Genomic DNA, 27,974 nt, shown 5'->3' with positions numbered 1-27,974 from the left:
GAGGAACAATATTCTCCCCAGGCCTCTTCTGTGCATCCATCCACTTCCCCATCATCCATCTGCTCTATGAGGAGACATTCATGACCCAGACTGAAGTCTACGCCAACAGCACCAGAAGTGTGGGCTAGGCCTGCCTTTGTCCTTCCCAGAACATGAACTCACAGGGGACTCTGAGGTTATTACTCCCTTAGGGTCTCCTGCACTTAAGGGCAGGGTCACAGTCTGATGTTGTTTAGGGATGAATGTGTGAACTCCTTATTCCTAGGACTCACGCCATCCACCCTTCCTCAGTGTCCATGGTGGGAGTGAGAAGGGGACATGGGACTTGAGAAAATCCTTTCCTATAACAGTATCGGGGTGTATTCACAGGTTTACCTCTCTTCATCAGACTGTCTATCCTCAAATTCCAGAAACCCCTCTACGTTTCTCCTCCAGGCAGTGGTATCTCTGCAGAAAGAAAGGTCAGATGCTCACAAGGGCCACAAAGGAAATCACAGTGAAGACATGCTTCTGCAGTTCATAGTGTAGAACCCTTGCCTAGCCCATGCAAAGCCCTGGGTTCAAGCCCCAACATAGGAAGAAATATAACTAATGAATATGAATTAATGGTTAATTGATTTCCATAGACAGAAGTTCATGCGAGCCTTCTGGCCACTATTTTTTTTTTTCTTGTGATGCAGAATAATACCTGGCAGGGTCATTAAATGCTCAGGTCAGTAGAATAGCCGAATGGCTGTGAGTTCATATGCTCATCCCCTGTAGTTTAGACAAGCCCTTCCTGTACTCATGTGGACCCAGACTGTGACATGCCCGAAGACTCCATAGAAGGCAGTAGCAGAGACATGAGTGAACAAAGAGCATCTGCACAGTGGGATGGGACAGGTGTCCTCATACCAAGCTCACAAGGAAGTGAAGCCCAAGGAATAACTCCAGGAATTAATGGAGCTGCTCCCAGTATGTTGTGAGCTTCAGAGAACTTTAACCTCTGTATTCCCCTCAAGTGGACAGGACGAAAGTGAGTCTTAATATTTAGGGCCCTGAAACACTACTGAAATCTTTACCAAGATGCAGGTGCATGTGTGTACATATGCATGTACATATGTGTGCGAGAGTATGCATGCAGATATACATGTACATATCCATGTGTGTGCATGTGTGTATGTGTGTGTGTGTGTGTGTGCATGCGAGTGTGCATACAAGCGCATGTGTGGAAAGGGTGTTTCCTGACTGTGGTTGGGATGCGTAATCTCTTCCCCAGAGTGACTTATTTCTGCTTATGAGGAATCAACAGTCCTGAGAAGTCATTTGCCACTGGCAGCTCTACCATGCTTGTTTAGTACCTACAGAGAGTGCAGGTCGGGGGGGAAGGGCTTAAAAAAAAAAAACACTTGGAGTCTGACTGTGCCAAGATCCCTCCAGAACCTTCTATAGCTCCCAGCGGTAGAGACAGACTATGACAAAGAAGGCTGTGGTTAAACCAGCTACCTCACCGTCGGAGGCCTGGCCTTGGCGCTCTCATTCGTAATTAAGCAATAATCCCCCCAAATGCACTTATTACCAGCAGTTAATGACGACTTTGTTGGTTAACAGCTCGGCCTGGAGCTGAAGACTGTTAACACTCTGTCGAGCTCCCCGTTACGAGGGCTAAGGTTTTATTCCAACACACTTGCTCTGCAGCTGGAGAGCTGCATGGGCACCGGGCATCCCCAGTGGCTAATGACCTGACTTTTTCCACTGAGTGGAGCAGTGAGCGCATTCCATCGCGTTTATATAGCATCTGTTAACTGCTGCCGCCTGGTGGTGCCGTTCTGAAGGGGACATGGTGTGACATGGGTTCAACTGCTTCCTCCCTTGTGTCAAAGACATTATTTGTTGCTGTTTGCTTGTTGGTTGCTGCCAGCATATAAGCCCTGAGTATGTGACCTTTACTATAGAAGGCATCAAGATGTAAAAGACACTTTAGCAGAATCTGTCTACTCACGCACATCACCTGCAGCTGTCTACCTCAGCCAGGACACCCCAGTGACAGATGCAACAGAAACCCTGGATGTGTCCATATTCAGCTCCTGTCACCTTTTGCTCAAAGACGCATCTATAATGTAATTCAACAGACAGCAGAGTCTTTTCTCCACATAGGGTCTCTATACTTACTTCCTTGTTCCTCTGAGAGCCTTGGATGAGTGCTGGCTCTGACAAGAGTTTCCACCCGTTCATACGAGAGGGAACCATTTCTAGTCCAGGTCCTGGACCGAGGAGATTCTATTCCAGAGCTCGGCCTTGTTCTAGAAGGTGTTGATAGAACATGAAAACTCCATTTTTAAAGCAGTGCTGGAGCAGCTCCATCTCCTCAGCCCCAGGACTCTTGTCTGTCCTGGGTTCCTGGAGAGGTGAGAAGCAGATACCTTGTACTAGAGTCACTGAGAGTGCTGTGCCAGTGGCCTGTGGGTTTGTTCCATGGGCCTGGGAGGTCATTGAATGAAAGATCCTGTTGGCTTCTTTCAGGTGAATATGGCTGTCCATTGTGCACTTGGTCACTGTGTACGTGGAATAACAGGGCAGCTGTTCCGGATCCTGAGAATAAATCCTGGGAGCCCTCAGGCAGACATGACAACAGCTCTGGGTGCTCCACCCTCAGCCCGCATCACGCTTTGAACCAAGAAAGACATTTTACAAAGTAATTAAAGAGCATGATTTATTTACCAAACCAACTACAATGAAGCTTCAGTCAGTCCCTCTCTTCAGAACATTACAACATGGCTGTCGTGACAGACCCTTCAACAGTAAAGGCATTATCTCACCTTGTCAGGTGAAGGCAGGCAAGGGCACAGTTGAAAGGAGGAGGTCTTAGGGCGAAACCACAGGACCTTCTTCTACAGAACCACTGCCCACCCCACCCCCACTCTGTGCTAAAGGATGCTTATACTCCACCTAGTGCAACTTGTAAATCTTTGCTCCAGGAACTCTGCTGACCCAGAACAGTGGAAATACTTTTTGGTAGGGCCTCACATTGTTCAGGACTGGTGAGAGGGGCATTGCTAGATGTCAGCAATCTGTATCTTCATTGGCACGAGAGAGTTGGTGATATATACCTTTGCATTCCACCATTCTCCCACACATACCCCTCGGCCGGCTTCCCATCCAGCTGCACGTATGTTTTTCTCCTGAACCAAACACTAGAAATCTTCTGCATTAATGTTCTTCCGTCTCCCGAAAGGGACACTTCTCAGATAGGACTCTTTACAAAGAAGGGTCCTGCATCTGCATCAACTTTGTGCCTTAGTGAGCAATGTGCACTCAAGTCCTAAGGATCTGTTTGAGGGGTGAGATGATGACTTAGCAAAGTGGCTGCTGTGGAAGCACATGGCTGAGTTAGGATCTTTAGAGGCTCCCCAACACAGTTACAGACACACACACACATACACACACACACGTACTCACACATTCATACACACATTCACACACACTCACACATTCACACACACACACACACACACACACACACACACACACACACACACACACTCTCTCACACAGCAGCATGTTTGCAACTCAACCTAAAAACAGGTGTATTTCTGATGCTCATTTGGCTTATCTTCTGCTGTAGTGAGAGACCTTGTCACATGGTGCAAAGCAAGAGAGAAATAATGGTTAATTGCATCCTCAGGCCTCCTCACAGAGGCACACACACACACACACACACACACACACACACACACACACACACACACACACACCATGATCCCACAATACATGATGCCTTATACAGCATATGTTTTGATGTTTCTTTCACATGTGCTTTCACGGATGTCACAGTGGAAGAGAGATCCTCCTTTGCACCCATCAGTACTGTTGAGGACTCATGGGCTACCCCAGCACACACAATGCAGGGTAGATACATGGCGCTCAGTAGTGCTCAGTGACTGTGTGTCCCCCATGCTGACATCAGCCGTTCTGCTGCAGAGAGGGGAAAGGTCATGTTGGCTCATAGTTTCACAGGTACATTTCATGCATAGCATCACTTGGGCCAGTGTGTGGCATAGCACCATGATGGGATATGTGTGGGAGCAAAGCTTCTCAAGCACAATGTTCAGGAAGCAAAGAGGGACAGGAAGAGCTAGATCCCTCATATGCCCTTGAGGAGGATCTATGCCCTACCTACTTTCCCATAGGCCCCATTAAAAGCTGGTCTTCTTTGCTGCATCGCAATAGGTCAAGCTTCCAGGAAAGAGACATGTAGGATTCAAGCCATAGTGTCTTCTAAAGTCTTTAGCCATGAGCACTCTTCTCACCAAATGCTGGCTCTATAACCAACAGACATCATACATTTTTCTGTACTCATTGATATTCTTGTTGCTATGACAAAATACTCCCCTCAAAAAACTTTGAAGGAAATAAAGGAAAACTATTTGGGCACCCAGTTTGTGAGTATAATCCATCATCACTGTGAGCACATAGTGACAGGAGCTTTAGGCAGGTGGTCATGTGGCATCAGTAGTTGCGAAACAGGAGTGGGTACTGGGGCTACCAGCACTTTCTTCCTTTTTTTTTTCAGTTGGGGTCAGAGCCCATGGAATGACACTGCCTGCGTTCTGGGTGGGGCTTCAGTTTCAATTTCAGTTAAATCTTTGAGGAAATATACTCACAGACCAACCTTGAAGTATGTGTTTCCATGGTGAATCAAAGTCCCTTTCCCCTGAGTTGACACTGGTGAGCCATCGCAGTGGCTATAGCAACACTTTCGCTTTCCAGGGATCACTAAGTGGTGGTTGATAAGAGAATGAAATCCTGGAGTATTTAAATTCATTTATGATTTCATCATTGTTTTAAATTTTCGCTTGTTCTATTGGCATGCAGCGTCTACTACAATGGTTTTCTACATGAGGCCATTGGGTCTACAGTGTTCAGAATATGCATTTCCATGGGCAAGCAGGGGCTACGTCATGTGACTGCTCCCTTGGGGACACTGACTCTGGGGCTCTCACACCTTTGCTACTCCTGTCCCCTTCCCTGAGTCACCTCAGAATCTGATTACACTTCTTTCTACATGTAGCATGTCCTCCTCTCCTCTGAGGCTCAAGAGAGAGTGGTCCAACTCATGCTGTTCAAAGAACTTCAGATTCCCTTTACTCTGAATCCTAGACTTGACCTTTACCCTTGAGCATGTACAGATACTGCAGATGTAAACATGTGGTCCTCTTCACACAGATCACCCCTCAGCTTCTAGCCCCTGTTGGCTGCCTAACCCCTGCTGGGTATTCACTGGGGGAACACTTTCTTTCATTTTAATGCATTTGAAGGCAGAAGGGACCTTTTGCCTTGTGAAAGGCTCCCTCCCTCCCCCATCAGACACTTTCTAACCCTAAGAAACCTCTCCATTTCCCAGGGAAGCTCTGTCCTCTACAGCTCTGAAAGTCTTCTCTCCATGTTAGCCCTGTGAGTTCAGATATGATAATCTTTTATCACCCATGCAGAGATTCCCATGATCACATTCAGTGATTCCTGAGGGGGACACAAACATCACAACCATCCCCTTTGTGTAACACAGTGCCACTCACATGGAAGACTCTAAACTTCTCTGAAGCTTTTCTTCTGGCTCTGTCTTCTGGATCATTGCCTCTATTATCAGTGGCCCCACACTCTACTCAACCACCAGCAAAGTCTAGAGTCCCTTTGATTGCATCCCTTTTTAGCATCACAGACAGCGAGTCACCATACGTGGTCAGTGTTGCCTCAGCTACATCTCTCCTGTTCTCTGTGGCAGGCCCACAGAGGTATCTGCCTCACACCTCCATTCTGTCTCGCTCCCTCATGCCACTTTCAGCTTCCATGACTGTGCTGGATAACACGACCAAGTTCACCTTAAAACTTTATCGTTCCTTCCAATAATCATCTTGTATTTCCTTAAACTGTTTCCATTACATCCTGGTGTTATTTCTGGGAACATGAGAAGCTTGAAGCAGTCGGTCACAGGCACTCCCTCTGGAAGGGCATGCTATGGTTGGAGAACTAGGCACTCTCAATTCCAGTAAAAGATGATCATATGTGCCACACATGGAAAGATAGGCAGGGATGCTGAGGGACTGTTTACTATGAGTGACAGGATTCTTCTTCTGGTGGGAAACTTGGCCACCCAAAAAAGTCTTTCCTAAAACTTCTAGGCTATGACCTACAAGATGAGGATGGGTGACCAAAAAAGAAGTAAGAAACTGGCCCCAAGGAAGGGAAAAAGGAAATACACCTGAGAAAGAGGGTCTCTCACTGAGTCCCCAGAATAAGGTCTTGAGTGACACTCAGGGGAGATAGCTGGCCCCCCTAAGAGGAAGTTAAAAGACACACTGAGGTGACATCATCCAGTGGCCTTATCTATCTGGTTAAGGATTGGGTCACCACTCAAAAACCATTCAAGTCCCCACTCTGTGTTTTATCTCCCAGAGCCAACAAGTTTGTCCAGGAACAGCAAAGTCAGCACTTCAGAGATGGCTCAGTTTGCAAAGTGTTTGCCATGCAATCATGGGGTCCTGAATTCAACCTCCAGTACCGATGTATAACACGCAGGCTGGCAGCTGACTTCTCTCAGAACCCAGCTTCAGGTACAGAATCACCATAAAAAGAACCATCCCCCAATCCCCAAGCAAACAGCTCCCCCTGAATTTTATGAAGATCAGGGGAGAAACATGAACAGCAAACTCTGGCCCTTGTTGTTTCCCAGTTTTCCCCCATTGAATTTAGTGCCATGAGATAGAGGTTAAAGCTAACAGTTCTAAAGGATCCTGTTCTGATTGCTTCAAGAGCCCAGGTGCCTAGAACATGGCTGAACTTGTCTGGGGCTGTGAACATCAGGCACATGCTGTGTGGTCATCTGTGACTGGCATCCTGCAAAGAAAAGAGATACTTGTACAGAACGGGTCTCACTCAGGACCTGTGGTATCAGTCATGTCAAACTTATTCCCTAGAGGAATTGCATTTTCTTACGTTGCTGAAACATCATTTAAATAGGGTTCAAAGGCATTTAAAGGTCTTGACAAGCTTGAGGTTAGCGACGAAGCAAAATGTATTATCTTGGTGACATCAGGGCACATCAGATTTTGCAGAATCTCAACAAGACAGCTATAGAACAGGAAGCTAATTAAGAAAACACATGGAATTTGTGCTGTAAATCTACAACTTCACCTTCCCTAGAGTCAAGTGGTCTGTGTTTGCCTGGTCTCTGGAACTCTTCCATCTCATTGAAGTCTTCTCTGAAGAAGAAAATGAACTAGTGCAGACAGGAAAATGATAATTCAAAGGGATGGGGAGATGAAGAAGCAGTTAGGAGCACCTGCAGCTCTTCCCAAAGGACACGGGTTCTAGTCCTGACACCCACATGGAAGGTCACAAGCCACTGTTACTCTAGGTCCCAGTGATCAGATGCCTCTTTGACATCCTCAGGTACTGGATACACACATGGTACACATACATACATGTTGACAAAACACCCATAAACATTAAACATAAAGGAAAAGCAAACAGTCTTACAAAAGAAAAGAATTCTATCCTAAAACATAATTTAAAAATAAAACATCTTTTCTTACTAGTCCATGGCTGTTGTTTGGCTTTTTAGGTTGTTCAGTTTGTTTCAAGTGTGAAAAATGAAGTGGAGACATGGACCCTGAGACCCCGCATGTGTTGTGAGATGTGAGCAACGCCTGCCTGGTCCAATAACAAGAGCAGAATCAAGCCCTGCTCACAGATGATGTCTGGGATTCACACCTGAGACTCAAGAGCTAGATCATCACTGGCCTATTTACCACTTTGTAAACCATGTTTCCTAATATGGTTTGGATGTTAGGCCACTCAACCAAGAGGGCATTGACCCTCCTTCCCCAGCCCAGACACAGAGACAGGGAATGGAGAATGAGGAGCTGACTCCTTCTGGTAAGATAGTTGTAGTGTGGGAAACCTGTGTGTGAAACACAGGATACCGGGAAGTACAGCAGTGCAACCAGAAGTGCTACTTGTGTTGCTCACAAACATCCACAATTCCATGTCATGAACAAATCCAAAGATAAGAAGCCATAGCTTTTTTACTTGTTACTAACAAACACTTAACTCCAAATCTGCATTTTGGGGTGGGGGACTAGTGCCTTGATGTACAGATAAAGAACTAGTAATTTTAAATACAAATGCTTGAGGATATGTGAATTGCATATTGATATCAAGTGTGTTAATGCTTACGTGTGTGTGTGTGTGTGCCCGTGCGCACATGGATTACATGCATACATGCGCACACATACAGGCTCACTATTCTCCTTTGTCTTCAGTGTGAAGCTGATCATTTTTTCCATCAGTTCAACCTTCCAAATCAAAGGTGAACACACACCTTTCTCTATCATATTTTCAAGCCTTTTCTCTCCTTGATTTTATGCTCATTTATCCAGCCCCAATAGATTCATGCCTGTGCATAATCAAACCGTTGCATCAAACGCAGAGCGAGTCTGCAGTGGGCAGAATATATCAATTAAAAAGTGTGAGGTAGGAGCTACAAAGGCTTTCATATGCCCGCATGTCCCTGAGCTAGATTAGAGTAGCTGGAAGCAGGCTGGGTAGTCATCACATAGCCTGGGGAAAGTTTGTAGGCAACATTCGTTTGCTCAGCCAGCATACTCAAAAGACCGGCACATTCCTGTGTTCCTGGTCATAGCAAACACCTGCTTAAAGCTGAGACAAATTGCCAAGCTGGAGAGCATTGAAAAGAACCAGGCAAAAAATCACAGCACGTAAACAACTGCACCAGCAGTTCAGTAACCAAGGTCTTTGCTGTACAGCTGCTTGATAGAGATCGGACCCAGCTGAGTCCTGTTCTTAGAAAAGTCTAAGAGCGTTTGACCTTTGTTGTCAATCATACTGGGATGTGTCAGGTCCAATTCAGACCCAGGAATCAGATCCAGGATCGCCCTGGGACTATCACACTGGCTTTCTCAATGAGGCTCCCTTTGCTTTGGGCCCATGCCTAGAAGTGTCTAGACAGTTCACGCAGCACCAAAGTCATTGAAAGTATGGACTCTATCCAGGGACCTGCCCAGGCTAAGTCTTAGCATGGTGATGGAGAAGTGGTTACTTTGCCAAAATGCTTTTTTAAGGGACTAGACTCTATACTTCTCAACCACATCCAGAAGTGCTCAGACATCTGTGAGGAAGGTGCAGTAGAGTTCAGAAACACACTGCAAGGAAGGCATGAGCTTATGCAAGCTTGGGGCTAGGGAGACAGCTCAGTCAGTGCAGAATTGCTTTGCAAAAATCAGGATTTCATTTCTATTCCAAGAGCCCATATGAAAGCGTAAGGTGTGGTGGTCTGTGCACTTGCCATACCAGCTCTGGAGAGATGCAGACTGGTGGGCCATGGGGGGCTTTGTGGCTAGCCAGCATGGTCTCATTGACAAGTTCTTCTGGTACTATGAGAGCTATCCCTGAGAGAGAAGGCTCCCAGGTCAGATCCAGTTCAGTTCCTTTGAGTCCTGTGTGGGAAGTGTGTGGTACCTTCAGCAATAAGGACTTACCTCCAAATTCTGGGAGTGAGCCAATGACAATAACAATATCCTATATTGTTTTGGGGGGGCATGTCTTAGACTACTCTGACCAACAGCTCAAAAGTAAGTTTCTCATGACTTTTTTTTGGGAGGGTTCTTTAATAGGCTGTGGAGTTTGCTGTATTTTCACCAAAAATGATCTGTGTGTGTGTGGGTGTATAGGGAGGAAAGTCATCTGCCTGGTGCTTAAGAGAAAGTGATAAGGCCCCCCAGTATCCAGAGCCACCAGCCTTGATGTTCTCTTTGGGGAGGTCCTGAACCCTCTGGGTACTTCTATTTCCCCCATTATTCCATAACACTTTCACCTGGAGTCCAGCAGGGAGTCCCGGCATCTGTCCCGATCCTTCACTGAGTGGAGACTCTAGGAGATCATCTATGTTAGGCTAATATCCACTTATAAGTAAGTATATACCATGCTTGTCTTTCTGGGTCTTTGTGCACAAACTGCTGTACCAACCAAGGACAACACATGCAGTAAACCTAGGCCCCCTGTTCAGATATAGTGAATGGACAGCTCATTCTCCGTGGTTGTGGAGAGAACAAGACTGCCTCTGACTTGAACTCTGATGCCCCGGATTTGATCACCTCCCCTTGGTGGGGAGGCCTGGAGGCACACAAAGGAAGGGAAAGCAGGCTATCTGGCTGAGACCTGATAGACTGTGGTCATATGGTTGGGGAGGAGGTCCTCTAATGTCAGAGGTACAGGAGAGGGGATATGGTGGAAGAGGGTAGGAGGGTGGGAGCAAGAAGATACAAGTGAGGGGACAACAATTGGCATGTGATCTGAATAAATGATAAGAAAAAAAGTGATGCCACATGTGGAAGACACTGGTTGTGCTTGACCTACACACTGTGCACATACTTTGCTTGCAAGCGAAGCCTGGATGTGGTCACACTGTACTAGGATGTTAAGCTGTCCACCCAGTCTTCGCCTGATTGTTACAATGTAAAGAGTCATTATACGAAACAGCCCTCTCTCCACACAGCCATTTCACAAGGTCCGTAACAGCTCAGCTACTTCCTTAAAATACGGTGTTGTCACATATTTTGCTTTCCGCACTGACTCCTGTGCAACACTGAAGCCTTTGGCTATGCTGTAGCCAAGAGCAGTTCCTTCCTTGAGATGGCATGGAGTGTGTCTTTACTTGGTGCTCTGATATTTCAAATTCAAAGATCCAATTGGTTTGGGGTGAAAAAGAAAAGCCACAAGTGCTTTCTCATGAATGTGTAGTACAGACATGGATCTAAGGATGATGTCAAAGTCAAAAGTGAGATTGGATGGCTGTCACTGGAATTATAGTGCCTGGCCTTATGTCACCCGAGGGGCTCCATGTCTGTTTCCCAGTTTTGAGCATGACTTTGTCTCTACGGCTTCATTGTTTTTAACATTTAAATTAGGCTCTTCTTTGCTGTGCAGGCACCCTTAAATAACAGTGACCAAATCACAAAGCTGAAGACAATGGAACGCCCATAAATGTATCTGTTTTCTTTAGTTAGAATCTCAGAAACAGCACTGACTGACGGCTCTAATAAATGCTGCCTTGAAAGCAGCCTCACCTCTCGCATGCACTGGCTCTTTTTCACTGTGGAGTGGATCATCCATTGTCAAATGCATAAAATAACACCAGGAATGCAACCTAGCCACAGCCCGTGGTAATGTGTTATTTCAAACTTATGAACCCAAATGAGGGCTTATTTTCTCCAAATTGAAATTTATAGTTTCATTTTAGAGCACTAAGTTGAATATTGACGGAGCTTAGGCGTGCAGTTATAAAACGGCAATGGAAAACGCAGCGGGCGGGGACAGGCAGGAAGGAGTGATTATGGAAATCTGTGGCCTATGTAAAAATTGGATCTCGAAGCCTGTACCTATTGCTGAAAGCTCGGGGCCGCCACGGGGCTTGCAGCAACAGTACTGGGGCTGCATGCCTTTGATTTGCTTTTACACCATGTGACTTTAACTAACCGGAGAGAAAGAGAAAGAAAAAGAAATAAAGCCATTGGTCACTGTCTATCACATCTTCTAAGAGAGAACTTTGAAATCCCTTTGGCCTCTGTGGGATCAGAGTTTGAGTGAAGGCTTTGCTTGCTACCCTGGCACAATTGTTAAGCTATTTATTGTCTGGCAGTTCAAATTCAAGCTGATTTCATTAACAAACATTAAGGGTCAGGCCTTGCTAATGGGTCCAGAGTAGAAGTGAAATCTCTTCAGGGGACATGCTTGATTCTCAACCTGTGAAGCAGGCAATTAAAAGGAGAGACAATTAAATTTATAAACAATTCACAAATTCTTGACTACTAAAAAAACCTGTTAACATAATATTTACGGAAGCGTCTCTACAGATATGGAGAATGCCTGTCCAAACATCACTGCTCGCAGAGGCTGCTGTGTGCAGCCTGCCTGCTTCAGATCCTTCTGGAAGGTGTAGCGGTGCCAACTCTCCCCAGTGCAGTACCACAACACCTTCTCATTGGGCCAGGTTGAGCATCCCTGCTGGGGAAGTCCCTGATCTCCTTATGCTTTGGGCACAGACACATTCTAGACCATGCTGTGGTCCAGGGTGTACCGGAAGGCTTCATTCTCCCATTCACAAAACTTGCAGAGTATCGCAGGCAGCCAAGGAGCTCTTCAGTGTTAGAAAGCCTCCTGAGGGACAGATGTGACGGCAGGGGGATGCAAGGTTGGCTGGGACGGGAAGTATGTGTGACCAAGGCACAGGCACAGGGTGTAGAGTTTTGGGAGCAAACAACACAAAGCACCTCAGCTCAGACTACTCTGTGGAGTAATACAAACTGGCTGGTCTCCAAGCATGGCTGCTGTTGGAGACAGCAGCTGATTTCTACTTCCTGGTAGCTTTCCAGGCCCTTCCCAAGTGGCCAGTGTCAAGAGTCTTTCCAGAACCTAGGAAGGATGGAAGTGTAATCAGATTACCATGATAATGGCCCTTTTGCTTCTTATAGCCCAGCAGTCTGGTTGGCCTGCTAGGGCAAGAGAAACTGACTTCCTCAATAGCATTTGGCCAAGAGCTACAGGAACCTGTCAATGTAGCAATTACCAGCTTTTGCTTAAGACCCTGACCCGGTTAAACAAAAATTAAACCAATAAGTGCTTGTTAAAAGCCTAAGATGCTTCTCTGTCCTGATGGGATAATGTTGGGGAAGCTGTGGGTGTGCTAGCCAACTTGAGGGGATCACAAGCACTCTCCCCCTTTCTCATGCTTCAGTCAGTCCAGTGCCTTGCCCCTCACATCAGCACAGATCCTTTGTGCTTCTATGAACCAGCTCAGTGTAGAAGACCTGGTTTCCTTAGGCTCCCTATAAGTGACAATTTTTTTCATATGACCTGAGTATGTAGGGATATAAAATAAGTACACAAATCAAACACTGAAAAGAAACCACAAAGTAAATTATTTTGAGGCAATTCTTAATAATAAAATGAAGTTTATTAAAAATGAAAATAAATATCTGCACTAATGAGAATCATGCATCTGTTTATTTTTACTTGAAGAATTAAGTCTTAGCTGAATATTTGATGCATCTCAACACGGGGCGTGATCAATGTTTCTCAGAGTTGGTTGATATTTTGATTATTTAATCTTTGGTACTGAGAAGACCTCAGTGTAAATAGGCAGTACAAAGTGGCAGAAATATGTTCAGAATTATTAGCATTTCTACTCTAAGCCCAAGCCAAACTTCATTTAATGTTTTAATTTTTCCCTTTTCCTTTTCATGAAATTCAAGTCAGTGACTCAGATAGCAACTTTTGAGACCAAACAATACAATTCAAACATACAATGATCCAGTGCTCACATGCTGAGAAGCGATGGTAGGAAAATCCTCTGTCTTCATGTTTCTGTGTGAGCAGGAAAGTTTGCATGTGCAATGGAGACACTGTCTCATAGAGCATCCGGACACCCGGAAGCTGAGCTAAGGGGTTCCAGCTAGAGGGCATTAGTACTATATGGTATGGCACCTCTCACGGTGACAAATGTGCACATTGTATGCTCCGAACCAAAACTGCAATGAAGCCATTCGATAAAACACGAGGGAGCTGTTTAGAAACACATTAGATTCATTAACTGTTAGATTTTGAATTAATTTTCAGTCATCGAATATTAGAGTATGCAAAATAAGTTTTTACTCTTGCCAGGTTTCCATTACCGTCATGTTCAGGGACATGAGGGCCATGTTACAAAGTTTGGGAAGCTTCGCGGTATAGTAGAGCCCCCATTGCACACTGCTGGCACTTGTGAGAGGAGCTCACTCTACTTGTGACCATATCTCCAACCAGTATGTATGACCTGGTGTGGCTCGTGAAACTTGCAGCAAGGTACAGCTCCTCTGTGGGGACCATACACCCGGATGCGTGGACTCAAATAGACACCAATTACACACCATCACGTTTGTTCCCACATCTATTTTTTGCATCTATTTATGAACTAAATACACACACACACACACACACACACACACACACATATCCTACCCTAAGGGCATTTTGAGTGATAAGTTCCAACTAGTGTCGGTGATTGGAGGTGGTCAGATCGGTGACCTTACATAATAGCCCCAGGAGTTCTCCACATGCCTTCACCACGTGAGGACTGAGAGAGGAGCCATGAGCTATCACTCACTGAGTCAGATGTGCCTTGGCTTTAGCTCTCCAGTCGCAGAACTATGAGGAATACATCTCTGTGACTTTTAGCTGCCCAAGAGAGAATTCAGTTACAGCACCCTTCGAGAACTGACTAGGTCATAACGAGAATACCTGCAAGCCTTTTCTTTCTTCTCCTTCTTTGAGCTCTTTTATTCTTTTAGGCTATTCAAACTTCCCAAGTATTAAGAGAACCTTGGAGACTTATAAGTGTGGCACAAGCTAAAACTTCTTTTAAAAATTACATAAAAATAAGCACTATTTTGAATTAAAGATAATCATACCTTATACAAAATTATGGGCTTTTATAGTAACATATTATAATGTAAATTTAATTATACAAATTGATATTTTAAATTTATGTGTAGTGTGTGTGTGTGTGTGTGTGTGTGTGTGTGTGTGTGTGTGTATTTCTACATTGTAATTGAAAACTTGCTACATCAGAGCACTTGGCAGTGCGTAGGCGGTGGCCTTTGATCTACCATGAAATTTTCAGCTGGAAGGTAATGACCAGATCAGTGTTGCTGTGTCTAAACCCCACAATGAATAAACAGTATGTGACGGCATGGCTAGCATCCTATTTTGAGCTTATGAATCTGTGGATTATATTTACTGAAGCACCATTATCTGAAGCAATATTTTTGCTGAGTTTTCCAAACTTGTCACCAATCAACCAAATAATTCATTCAGATGAATGATTTTTAATGTAATAACTTGTGATACTGGGATTTTAGTATATTTTGATGATGGAAGTCACTCAGCCTGTCTTTACAATTTTTGAGAACGAGCAGACAATATTTTCCTATGGTCTGTTACTATTAAAAGGAAGAATTTCAATACTCCATGTATAAAATTTCATCAATTGAAATGCAATTAAAACAAGTATTAATAAGTGATACTTGTTTCATTAAGACTATAAGATACACTAGGCAGTGGTGGTGCACACCCTTAATCCCAACACTTGGGAGGCAGAGGCAAGCAGATCTTTGTGAGTTCAATGCCAGCCTGGTATACAGAGTGAGTTCCAGCACAGGCAAGGCTACGCAGAGAAACCCTGCCTAAAAACATCAAAGACAAAGACAAAAACAAAAACAAATCAACAAAAAATGACTCTAAGGTATATCACAGAATCTCCTGATCATGATTTAACTTACATAACATGTCTGCCCATGCCAAATGTTTTATACCACCAATTTCATATGTATTACTGCAATATTTGATTTGTGAGAGCAGGACTATCTTTTTTCAAACTTGGCAACTAATTGTTGCAAATGAACATGTTATAGATTTCTTAAACTTAGTGTGTTCTTGATGAACTGAGAGCCTCCCTGCTCTATGCGTACACAAGCAGGTCCTCATGGATACTTGTGTAGAGGCTTCATTTAAACAATGAAATATTTATGGTGGACCAAATGAGGAAGTCAGGTGATGGCAGCCTCCTGCACCTGGGGGCAGGGCTGTCACTGCAGGCTTTAGTGAAGGGACTTGAGTCTAATCTCACCTGACTTGAGATGAGTGAAAACTACAGGCAAATGGAAGCTGACCGCAGGCAGAGGAAATCAACAAAGACAGAAAATCTTTGCAAATCAGAAACTTATCAATATTTCACTAGGCAAAGCCTGGGCTCCTCACTCCTTTGGAAGCAGCGAGTGTTATCCTGAAGACATCATATTACACACACAGAGAAGGGTCCATCTCTGCTGTGCACCAGGAATATAAATTAGACCACGGAACCCAGAGTTTGTTTGTATCTACCTCACAGGAATCCTGGGGTCATGGACATGTCTATGACTTATTGTGGCTCATTAACCAGGCAGCCCAAGCTCAGCCACTTGCCGACATACACCAACAGGGAACTGCATTGGATTCTAGTATGTGTATGTGTATGTGTGGTGATCTGAGCCTAGCCTTGACCTTGACACCTGCCCCGACTGAAACTTGCTCATTCATGGACTGCTATGGTTCTTTCCTATCTTCAGAGTAGGGGCTTGAAAATTCAGAGACTTTGAAACACTTTGTTCGCATAAAACCATAATAAGATACGGAGGGAAATCTAAGGTACAGCCTGGGCTCTAAGCAAGGGACACACTGCCTTATCAGTCCACATTTTTCTCTACGAAATGTAATCAAGTGTGTAAAACTTCTGAGGGGTGATTACTCGTTCTGTGATAAATTCCCCAGGATGAAGGTAAATAGCCAAGAAAAATAAGTAGGACACCCTAATTAAGGTTTGGCTTAATACTCCACACGCATGGGAGGGACATTGATGGATTGAGCCATTCCCTGGTGTGGGGAGGCTTCTGTTTTGTTTTGTCATTTGAGTTTTTGCCCTAAGGAAGAAAAAAATTCTGCCAATGTTTATGAAAGTGGAAATAATTTCTTTATAGAAAACAAAGATCTCCTGGGTGTCAGAAGTTGTGCTAAAGTGAAAATGACCAGGCCAGAAAAGAGTGGTCAACTTGAAGACCAAAAGGTAAATCACTTTAGTTACTTACAGTCTTGTATGCATGTAAACACACATCTGTGCATATGTACACACACATGGCTTCTTTTTCTTGTCCCATGAACACACTAAAATGGAACCATTTCTCTCCTTCCACCTTTACATGGGTCCTGGGGCATCAAATTCAGGTCTCCAGTCTTGCAGGGGATGCATCTTCCTCATCTGAGCCAACTTGCCCGCCACAGACTCAGTCTTTTTGCAGACCAGCCCATTCATGCTGAATGCCTGTGTGTTCCCAGGACTTGACCTTAGGTAGACTATCATTCTAGGCATGGTCTTCCCACCCCTCTTATACCCCAAATGATCAGACTATTCAACTCTTAGCCAACTGGCTCTGCCCAGAGAGCTGCCTTGACTGTAAAGGTGCCACAAGATCTTGAGATAGCGTTCCTTCACCACCCAGGAGACTAGGTAAGGCCTTATGACCTCATGGCCCCAGGCTTCTTTATAATGACTGAGACAGAGCTTCACTCTTGTAGCCCAGGCTGGTCTTACATTTGTGTTCCTCTGCTCCCATCTTCTTGAGCAGCTGGGATGACAGTCCTGGTGGTTGCTCTGAAATGATAGGCTGTAAACAATTATTTTTGTCCCCAAAGTGCTGACTGTGATGTTCCGCAAGACTGAAAGACCTGGCTGTGTGTTTCTGCCACTTCTTGTCAGTAGAGAGCCAAGTTTAGCAGTCACAGGCAGTAGGGGCCACAGAAACACAGACACCCTGACCTGCAATGGTTCCATTGAGGATTTTTTTTAAAACTTACAATGATACAAGAGTAGGCTTATTCAGTAGGAGCAATACTCCACAATTTGAGGTTGGATTTTTTTTCTATGCTAATGAGATTTGTGCTGACGTTGCACAAGGCAGCAAGGCACAACTCCCAGTTGGCCCCAGGATTTGGAAGGGAGCATCTTGTGTTATGCGCTCCTGTGTATGTATACAGGCCACATCAGCTCTCTGGGCTGACGCTGCCCATGTTTCCTAATAAAGACAAGGTAAGTGAGTGCTCTCATGAGGCCTGACAGCGATCCAGCCAGCCTCAGGGAGAGGGTGAGGGTGTCTCACAGCACAAATTCAGAGAGAGGGTTCTGCGCAAAAATTCAGGAGGGGAACTGTGAGCAAGGCAGTCTTGAGCAGTTCTGACAAAGCTTTCATTTCATGAAGTACATAAGGCAGGAAGCGGTCATGCTTGAGGAAGGAGCAAAGCCTATCAGAGCCCATTCTGTAATCCTCACGGTGCAGGGCCAGGCTGATGTCCAGGTTACAGGGCGTCATAGTTCACCTCTGAGCATCCTCACTCCATCCCTGATGTCCACAATTCTTGTGTCTCATCACACTGCCACAGGCTAGAGCCAGGGGGAGGGGCTCGGAACAAGGTTCAAAATGAAGACGAGAAAAGACGTGATATGGTTGCCAACTATGAATGCACGAGCTTTGGTGCACCCAGAGAAGACTGGGTTCCAGGCCAAGTTCCAGCTGGACCTATCCTTCATTCCAGTGCACCCAATCTCCTTTCAAAGGTGCTGATGTAATCTAGGCACTTGGCTTCACGTCCTACTTTTTCCTTTTCAACCCACTGTACATTTAGTGAACAAACAGGACAGGGAGTGTCCTTCCTTAAGACACTCCCAGATTAGAAACATGGGTGAAGCCTTGATGTTCAAGTTAGAAGCCTTACACAGATTATTTAAAATGGAAAGACACAAGAAAAAGAACTCCAAGATTTCTGCCCATTGAAGACACAGGTATCCCACAGAGTTCTTCTGGACAGACAGAAGTGGAGGCCTTCCCAGTCCTGGCTGTGTCCCCAGAAGCTTAAACCATCACTGAGGCACTGGAGCCCACTACCTGCTCAGCATGTGCCCTCTCTCAGAGGACATGCCTGATGGCGGAGTACAGATGTGATTTATCTTGCTTGTAGACTTGGCAAATACTTGCCCAATGCCCACATGTCAAGGTGAGATGCCACAGTGTGATGGCAGTCATGCTCACAGCAACACTGCATTGGAAGAACTGATAGGAGTTTGGAAAACAGGAGTGGATGCTCAGGGCTTCAGGACCCACGATGCTTGCAAAAACATATGACAGCTCTTTTTTTAAAAATATATTTTATTAATTTATTCATATTACATCTAAATTGTTATGCCATGCCTTGTATCCTCCCATTCCTCCCTCCCTCCCATTTTCCCCTTACTTCCCTCCCCTATGACTGTGACTGACGGGGACCTCCTCCCCCTATATATGCTCATAGGGTATCAAGTGACAGCTCTTAATGCAGTGTCCTTTTCTCAGAACCTATCATTCCAATCCTGTGTTTGGAAAAATTATACCTGTGTGAAAGTAGAGAACTTCAATTCCATTGTCATTGGGCCTTAAAAATAAACAATGAGGTAGTGCCAGGTCACTTTTGAAATGCTGATCAAATAGGAGTAAGAAAACTGCCAGAGAACCACAGGAAAGGCCTGCAGTGATCCAGCCTGCTTAGGGAGGAATAAGAACTGAGTACGTATGTCTAGTTGATTGAGCTGTAGGAAGAGAAACACAGAAATTATCAGGCAGAGGAATTCTGGAAGATGCCACATTGTGGAGTCTTTCTCTTTTATTACCTTGGCATAGAACCAAAACAAAATAAAAACTTGTCAGATTTTAAGCCTAGGGAAAAGTCATTAGAGCTAGGAGAAGGAAAAAGAAATCAACACTTTTGGTAAATGACACCACACATGCCCAGGTTCTTTGTTAAATATTAACTTGTAAGCAGGTAAGATACATTTTACACCAAAGATAAAATCCAAATGTCAGATTTTGAAGCTTTTATTGCAGTTATTACCTGGTACAGATTGGGGTTCCTATTTATGTTTTGGGCAGCCAGTAATTTTGAAACGCTGTGACAGAGCCCTCACTGTTTGTCACTCTAGGCACCTGATGCATGTACAGTACTCAAGCCTTCCCACCCTGTGCTGCGTCAGGGTAAGGCAACACCACCGTGTCTTACAGGATGGCTGCAGACAACACACAGCACTGAGTAAAATGCCCATGGATACAGGCTACCATGTTGTAAGCATATGTGTGGCTAAAGTTTGAAAGAGAAGAAAGCTCTTGAACCAGGAGACACCTCCATCAGTAAACTGTTTCGCTGCAAGGGTAAGGATCCGATGTTAATCCCCAGCATTCACAGAAAGAGCTGATCAAGGGCTAGAGAGAGAGCTCAGCAGATAAGAGTGCTTGCCACACAAGTGTGAGGATCTGAGTTCAAATCTCAGCAGCTATTTAACAAGCCAGCACTATTTGGGGAAGAGACAGGATGCTCCCTGGGACTTGGTGACTGCAAACATACCGTAAAAACCCATCCAGCTCTAGGTTCCAGGAAAGAGCCTTCTTCTCATGAATAAGGTAGAGAGGAATACAGACGGTGCTCCATATCCAAGGGCAAGAACAACTCATGGTGAGAATTCCTGGAATAGATCTCCTCCCAGCCCCAACCCCCCAACCTCCATCCCCAAACCCCCCACTGCAAGACATTATGATGCTGATGGTAAGACCTTTCCAGTGCGTGGTTAGCCTATAACTCTAACATGCAAGCAGGTTGGCTTGTATGGCTGACTCTGAACATCCAGGAGCTCAGAGTCACTAAGAGAAGGTGCTTCCCTCTCCTGTATCCATTAACCAGGACCAAAATGGGACATACAATAGGTTAGACTCAAGTGTCAATCTTCATTGGATTACCAAACTGTGCTGTTCTCAGAGGCATTGGTCCTTGCTCCCATAATCTGTTTTCTTAGGCTCTGCTGAGTGTGTAAGTTGAAACATTTCTAAAAGAAAGAATGACCTGATATCAGCAAACACTAGGGCAGAATGGATTTGAGCTCCTTTTCACCCCAGGACAGCAGAAGAGGAATGCTCACAGCAGCTTGGCAGGGCAGCAGTGTCTGTTGACTGTTCATTGATGTATGTTGCCTTCCCTGGTTTCTAGTGGGTGCAGATAAGAATGTCTCACTGATTCCAGTTGGCCCCAAATGCTTCATTAATATAATTTTAGCCTCGTGGACAGGGTAGAAAACACATTTCTCCATGCTATGTTCTTTATTGAGCGCTGTGGTTCTGAGTCCTAAGTCTAGGACTGATATCATGGATAAGGTCTGACACTTCCCTAGCCACCTGGCTACCCAAGGCTGTGAGGAAACCAGTGTGAGCTTTTGAGGAACCCACAGACCTGAGGACCAAAGGTGTGTTCTGTGATGTTGACTCAATCTGAGACAGATCCATTAGTGACCTTCAAAAGCAACGGTTCCTTCAGCTGCTCCTTGCTGGACCACGGTCTAACTGAGACTGAAGGTGGCAGGGTTATGTACAATCAGCTGCGACCACAGGGGCTGGACTCTCTAGTACCATTCCAGAAATGCTAAAAGCATTTTCAAAGGTCATATCTTATTCACAACCCAAATTGTGTAATAAGTCTATTTAAGCCCAAAGTATTTTTGAGCTAGGCAAAGAAATGGACTGCTGAAGGGCAAAAGCATTATGGAGGAAGTCGCCTTCAAAGCGTTTCCTGGGGAGCCGGTCTACACCTCTGCTAGTGGGCTGACCATGATCATAGCTAAGGTAAACTAAGAGAGCCCGCTGTGTATTATTTGTTCAATGAAAGAACAAGTGGGGAACCTGTAATCCAGAACATTTGCAAAAACAACGTTTTTAATTTGTCAGAGACCCTCAGGAAAGTCCACGCGTGGGCATCCCTGGGCACACAGAGCAATGTGAACGCTCTGGACAGACTTACTCTTTCACACGACCTTCTGTATGGGGTGGTGGTGATGGTTTCTAGTTGAGCAATTTTGTATCCTTATTTCTGCATAGTAGCTTGTTGAAATACAACCTTTTGAATGTGGAAACTTGCTGGAAGCCCTGTGCCTCTTCTACTGAACACAATAAAAGGCCTGTCCTATTGTTTTTGCTGTTGACAGCATTTCACAGCTCTGCATAGCCTTGCTTGTAATTCCCCTTTTAAACCAAGTTTTTAATTCATTATAAAATGCCTTAACTTGAATAAAATTTTAAGAATTCTAATTGTAGCATTTTCGCTCACAATATTGATATCTTAGCTAATTTTCAAGTTTTCATTCAATGTTGGAATAATCGAGTACTCAATGAGCACTTGGAATATTGGTATATTAAATCATTTGCACATAATTCACATTTATTACAAACAGTCACCCCCTGAGGTAAGTTTGGTTAATATCAAAAATATACCTTTCTACAAACTTACTGAAATTTTATATGTAAACGTATTTATATGCCTTTTAAACTCCATATTAAATCATATTTTAAATGTCTTTTAAATTTTCATGGGATTTATTTATAATCATATTTTTTAACATTTCCACACCTAATCTTTTCCTTCAATATTTATATTACTAGTAGTTTCCCCGAGTGTATAATTTCCCAGTTTAAACTCTAGTGTTTTTCCCTTTATTGTCATAATTTGTTTGCAATAATTTTCTAATTCTAAGGTACATGGTTCAAATTCTCAAGTCCTTTTCCACACTAACCAAACCTATCCCTGTAGCACCAATAAAGGGTTAGTACTTTATGGTAATGACAAATCACTGACTGTCAGAAAGTTTATAGTTAATTATATGTACTTGTGTGGGCATGTGATCTGAGTACAGGTGCCTAAAAATGTTAGAAGAAAGTGTCAGATTTCCCCTGAGCTACACCTCCTGGTGGTCATGATATGCCCCACCTGGATGCTGAGAAGTGAACCCAGATCCTCTGTAAGAACAGTGCCTGTTCCTAACCACCAAGCCATCTGTCCAGCCCTGTCATACAATTTAAAACTTCAAAGTTCAGCAAGTCTATAAGGAAAACTAGCTTCACGCTTGTGGAAGCCTCAAACTTCTTATTTGGGGTACACTTGGATTTATGTGCAGTTGCGAACAACACTTAGTAGAAGCATCATGTGTGTGACCCCACCTCTCAGGGAAAGACGTGGTAAGGCATAGCGTCCTCTCGTGTTACTCTCCAGCCGTACCCACTTCATCCCACTCCTGCCCTCAGCTGCTCTCTGTGGCCAGTCTGTTTCCCATCTCTATAGTTTCGCTCTATCCTTAACTTTGTACTAATAGGACCATCCAGGTATTTCCACAAACACATATGGAGTATATAGGATGTCTCTCGTTTTTATCAAGTATCCTGTGGTATGATGGAGTCACAGCTGGATAGATGATATAACTCATTTTGTATATAGTGAGTAACACCGGACGTGGGTTCAGAAGTTTATAGTGAACTTCAGATTTTATTTCTAGTCTAAGTCTCAGGATTAAAAATGATGTGCTGCATGGTAACTCCACGTCCGGTTTGCCAAGGAGATGTCAAACCATTTGTCAAAGTGACTGTGGCTATACTACTTGAAATGCAGCAGGCCTCAATATGGAGACATCATTTAATTTCCTCTCCCATTAGAATACTCAGCCATTGTCTATTTACTTTTTAATTATTTCGGAGAAAAAAAAGGAAAATCCAATTCATATCCAATTCAGAAACTGTAAAATTCCACTAGTTTTCTTTTAAACCTCACAGGATGGTGATGATTTCCCAGTGTTGTGTCTGTCTTCAAGAACCAAAATATGCCTATTAAAGGAAGAAGGTACAAGGCATGCTTCCAACCAGGTCACCGTCAGGGTCTGTGAGGAGATATATGAAAACCATCCAAGAAAAGGAGAAGAAGTGGGGAGGTGTGTGCCGTAGGTCAGGGGGATTAATGGAAAAACTGAATAGGTCACGAGGCTTGACCCTGGAGACAATGGTTGTAGAGAAAGTTGTATTCGAAGATTTACATAGAAGTGTTATCTGAGTAACTGATGATGAGGATGACTGATACGAGTTCTGTAAATAAATAAAAAGAAATAAATGTCCTATAGGAGAAGGAAAATATAAAATAAGATAAATGAAATTTTAGAGATGTTGGAATTTTAAACATACGTCTTTACAGGGAGTTCTCAGTTTAGCATCCATGTAAAGAACATGGAATCAGTTATGTCCTGTGTGAAATAAGAAGTAACATTTCGCATACTGAGAAGGTTATATTTAGGAATATATAGATATACATATACATATATATGTGTATATATGCAAGAAAAAAACACAATGAAAGAGAGGCCACAAATTTAAAAGAGAGAAGGAGGGAGTATGTGGAAGGCTTTGGAGGAAAGAAATGGAAGGGAGAAAGGGAGAAATAATGTAATTATATTATAATCTCAAACTAAAATAAAGAATAAAAGAAAAATTTAAACTCCAGTGGATATGTATGGGTTTATCAGAGAACTGATACTGAATATTCAAGTACCTTCTCCCATCAAGAAGGAAGATGCCCCCAGAAAGACAGAGTAGACACCTAGAGATTTTCAGTACTGCCATGCAAGGAAACATGATCAAAATTGTAGACAGATTTTAATTCAGCAACGTGGCTATTTTGGAAAGGGATCATATCCAAAGACTTGGTCTGTGTGATTTATCTGGAATACAGACAAGTCATTAGTACACACCTTTAATCCATTGAGCTGGAACTTAGTACACATCTTTTTTTTTTTATTAATTTATTCTTGTTACATCTCAATGTTTATCCCATCCCTTGTATCCTCCCATTCCTCCCTCCCTCCCATTTTCCCCTTATTCCCCTCCCCTATGACTGTTCCTGAGGGGGATTACCTCCCCCTGTATATTCTCATAGGGTATCAAGTCTCTTCTTGGCTACCTGCTGTCCTTCCTCTGAGTGCCACCAGGTCTCCCCCTCCAGGGGACATGGTCAAATGTGAGGCACCAGAGTACATGAGAAAGTCATATCTCACTCTCCACTCAACTGTGGAGAATATTCTAACCATTGGCTAGATCTGGGTAGGGGTTTAAAGTTTACCGCCTTTATTGTCCTTGGCTGGTGCCTTAGTTTGAGCGGGACCCCTGGGCCCAAATCTGCCTATCATAATGTTCTACTTGTAGGTTTCTAGGACCCTCTGGATCCTTCTACTTTGCTATTCTCCCATGCTTCTCTCATTTAGAGTCCCAATATGATGTCCTCCCCTCTGTCCCAGTTTCCTGGTAAGTGAAGGCTTTCGTGGGACATGCCCCTTGGGCTAGTATGCAGATATAAGTGAGTATATACCATTTGATTCTTTCTGCTTCTGGGTTAACTCACTCATTATGATTATTTCTAGCCCAATCCATTTATCCACAAATTTTGGGAATTCCTTGTTTTTAATAGCTGAGTAGTATTCCATAGTGTGTATGTACCACAGTTTCTTTATCCATTCTTCTACTGATGGACACTTAGGCTGTTTCTATGTTCTGGCTATTATGAATAAGGCTGCTATGAACATGGTTGAGCAAATTTTCTTCTTGTGTGCTGGAGCATCTTCTGGATATATTCCAAGGAGTGGAATAGCTGGGTCTTGAGGAAGCCCTATTCCCATTTTTCTGAGATAGCACCAGATAGATTTCCAAAGTGGCTGTACTAGTTTGCATTCCCACCAGCAATGAAAGAGTGTTCCTCTCTCCCCACATCCTCGCCAGCATGTGGTGTCGCTTGAATTTTTGATCTTAGCCATTCTGATGGGTGTAAGATGGAATCTCAGAGTTGTTTTGATTTGTATTTCCCTGATGACTAAGGAGGTTGAGCATTTCTTTAAGTGTTTCTCAGCCATTTGATATTCCTCTGTTGAGAATTCTCTGTTTACTTCCAACCCCCATTTCTCAATTGGGTTATTCGGTTTGGTGGTGTTTAATTTCTTGAGTTCTTTATATATTTTGGATATTAGACCTTTGTCAGATGTAGGGTTGGTGAAGATATTTTCCCAGTCTGTAAGCTGTTGCTTTGTTCTCTTGACAGTGTCTCCTGCGTTACAGAAGCTTCTCAGCCTCATGAGGTCCCATTTCTGGAGAGATGGCTCAGCCGTTAAAGGCTAGGCTCACAACCATAAATATAGTACACATCTTTAATGCCAAACAGTGATGTCTAATTGTGGGACAGACAAAAGGATGAATCAGGGGAAGATTTGACAGAATCAGAGAGAGGATATACTCAACTCTCACAAGAACAGACAGGAAAGAGAAGCTACGAGAGAGAGAGAGAGAGAGAGAGAGAGAGAGAGAGAGAGAGAGAGAGAGAGAGAGAGAACAGAGAGGGAGGGAGGAGATGGGGGCAGGGCCATAGAGACAGTACAGTTAAGCTAGAGAGTACAATACAGTCTGTTGCAGTTCAGTTGAGTGCAGTTGAGTTCATGGAGTGCAGAGGCAGTTTTTTCTAAGCATAGCAATTCAGTGTGAAACAGAGACAAAACAGTTTGAATCAGTCAGCCTGGAGAGGAGTTTTGAGATGGAACAGCTGAGTTGAACCTGCCAGACAGAGTTCAGAAAGAACTAGAAAGGGTGAGCTTATTCAGGAGTAGGTATCAGATGCTGAAAATATTCTAGATCTAGATTAGCATACAGAGGCTGGAAACTGAAGCCTTCAAGGTCCAAGCTTGTAGAAGATTAGATCATAGGGGCCGTGGAAGCTTCTAGGCCTAGGGCTCGGGATAGTTAGATGGAAAAAGCTCTGGGCTCAGCCTAAGCCATGTATCCTTAAGGCTTGGGTTTGGGTCTCACCTCATCTCTCTTCTGAGCAAATAAAAACTAGAGTCACACAGAATAAACAATCCCCAAACTTGATGACAAGTCAGACAACTTCTGGTAATTTGATTTTTGAATGGCAAGCCATGAAGAATACATCCTGGGAGTGCTCACAGTTTTGTGCAGTGTACATTCAGAAAAACCTATCAGGTATTTATGGTGAGTATCTGAAAAATATCTCCTGGCCAGAATAATGTTTGAAATAACAACATAAACCAATCAACCAACCAACCAATGAAACAAACAAACAAAAGCTTACATACAGCTATGGAATGTCTTCAGCATCTACTGCTGGGTGAAAAATATTATCCAGATAATGCTGGTGATGTACTGGGTGGTCTGGAATGGTCAAAAGTTAACCACATATTTCTTTGCTGGAATGTGGTCCCTGGATTTCTTCCCTTAGGAATGTTCCATTTTTCTTCGTATTGCATGTTTTAGAATAGGTCCACAATGGGCAGATCATGAATAGTTATTGGCATAGAAACTGTAAGACAAATGGTTGCAGATGTGGAAAAAGAAGAATGTTATTGATATCAGAAATAAACAAATATTTAAGGTGTTGAAAGAAAACATTGTAAAATCAAGTTCTATATACAGCAAGAGTAATATCTCTAAGGAAGTAAGACAGAGGTGTTTTTGTACTTGTGTGGTCAGAACACCAGAACTACAAACACAGCTAGAGGAAGTTGTTCAAACTGGGAAGATGGGAACAGATGGAATCTCAGAACATCATGGAAGATGAAGAGCACAGAACATGGTGAGATGTGGGTCTCACAGATGTGGGAGGAAACACTGCCACTTAGCCACACCACACCCTGCTAAAAGTTTGTTCCACAAAAAATTAAACTGAAACTTTAATACAATAAGAATAACATTATTGTAGTAATACGCTCATAAAAACAAATGGCAAGATAAAAGGAATAATTCTCCTTATATTTGTGTGTGTTGTTTTTAAATTAAACTGGTGTATGTGTATTCTGTGTGTGTGTTGTGTGTGTGTGTGATGCAATTTAAGAGTGAACATATCATCTAGAAAGCAACCACTGAAAACATGGAGAACATCAGTTGATTGTACTATAGAGACATAAGTCCGAGTATTTAAAATTTTACAATAATCAGAAAGAAGTCAGAAAAGGAAAATAAATGGAAGAAACAACTGAAAACATAACATCAAGATGTTAAATCTGAAGCCAGTCAGGTCAATATAACATTATTTAAAATGACATAGACAACAAGTTAAAGAAAAAAAACCTCATCAATATTCTATTGGTCCTGAATTATATAAAAAAACTAAATAAAAGGCAGAGGCTACACAACAGAACTAAAATTAATGAAACCCAGTTATACATTATCTGAGAACTTATTTATATAACTGTTTCAATAGCTTATGAATATATAATTGAAAAGTATGAAAAATATACTTCATGCAAATTGTGTGCAAAATTCCAACTCCATAGACATAATTAGTATTAGAATATCAATGTGAGGATAAATGCCACAGACATTTCATAATAGAACTATGGATGAATCTTGTTATATCATCTTCATGAAAACGAAAGATTGTTCTAGGCACACCTGTAGCTTCTTTATATTCCAAAG

This window comes from Acomys russatus, chromosome 9, assembly GCF_903995435.1.
Source record: "Acomys russatus chromosome 9, mAcoRus1.1, whole genome shotgun sequence".
Lineage (NCBI taxonomy): Eukaryota > Metazoa > Chordata > Mammalia > Rodentia > Muridae > Acomys > Acomys russatus.
The sequence above is the reverse complement of the archived record's forward strand: the minus strand, read 5'-3'. Positions refer to the sequence as shown.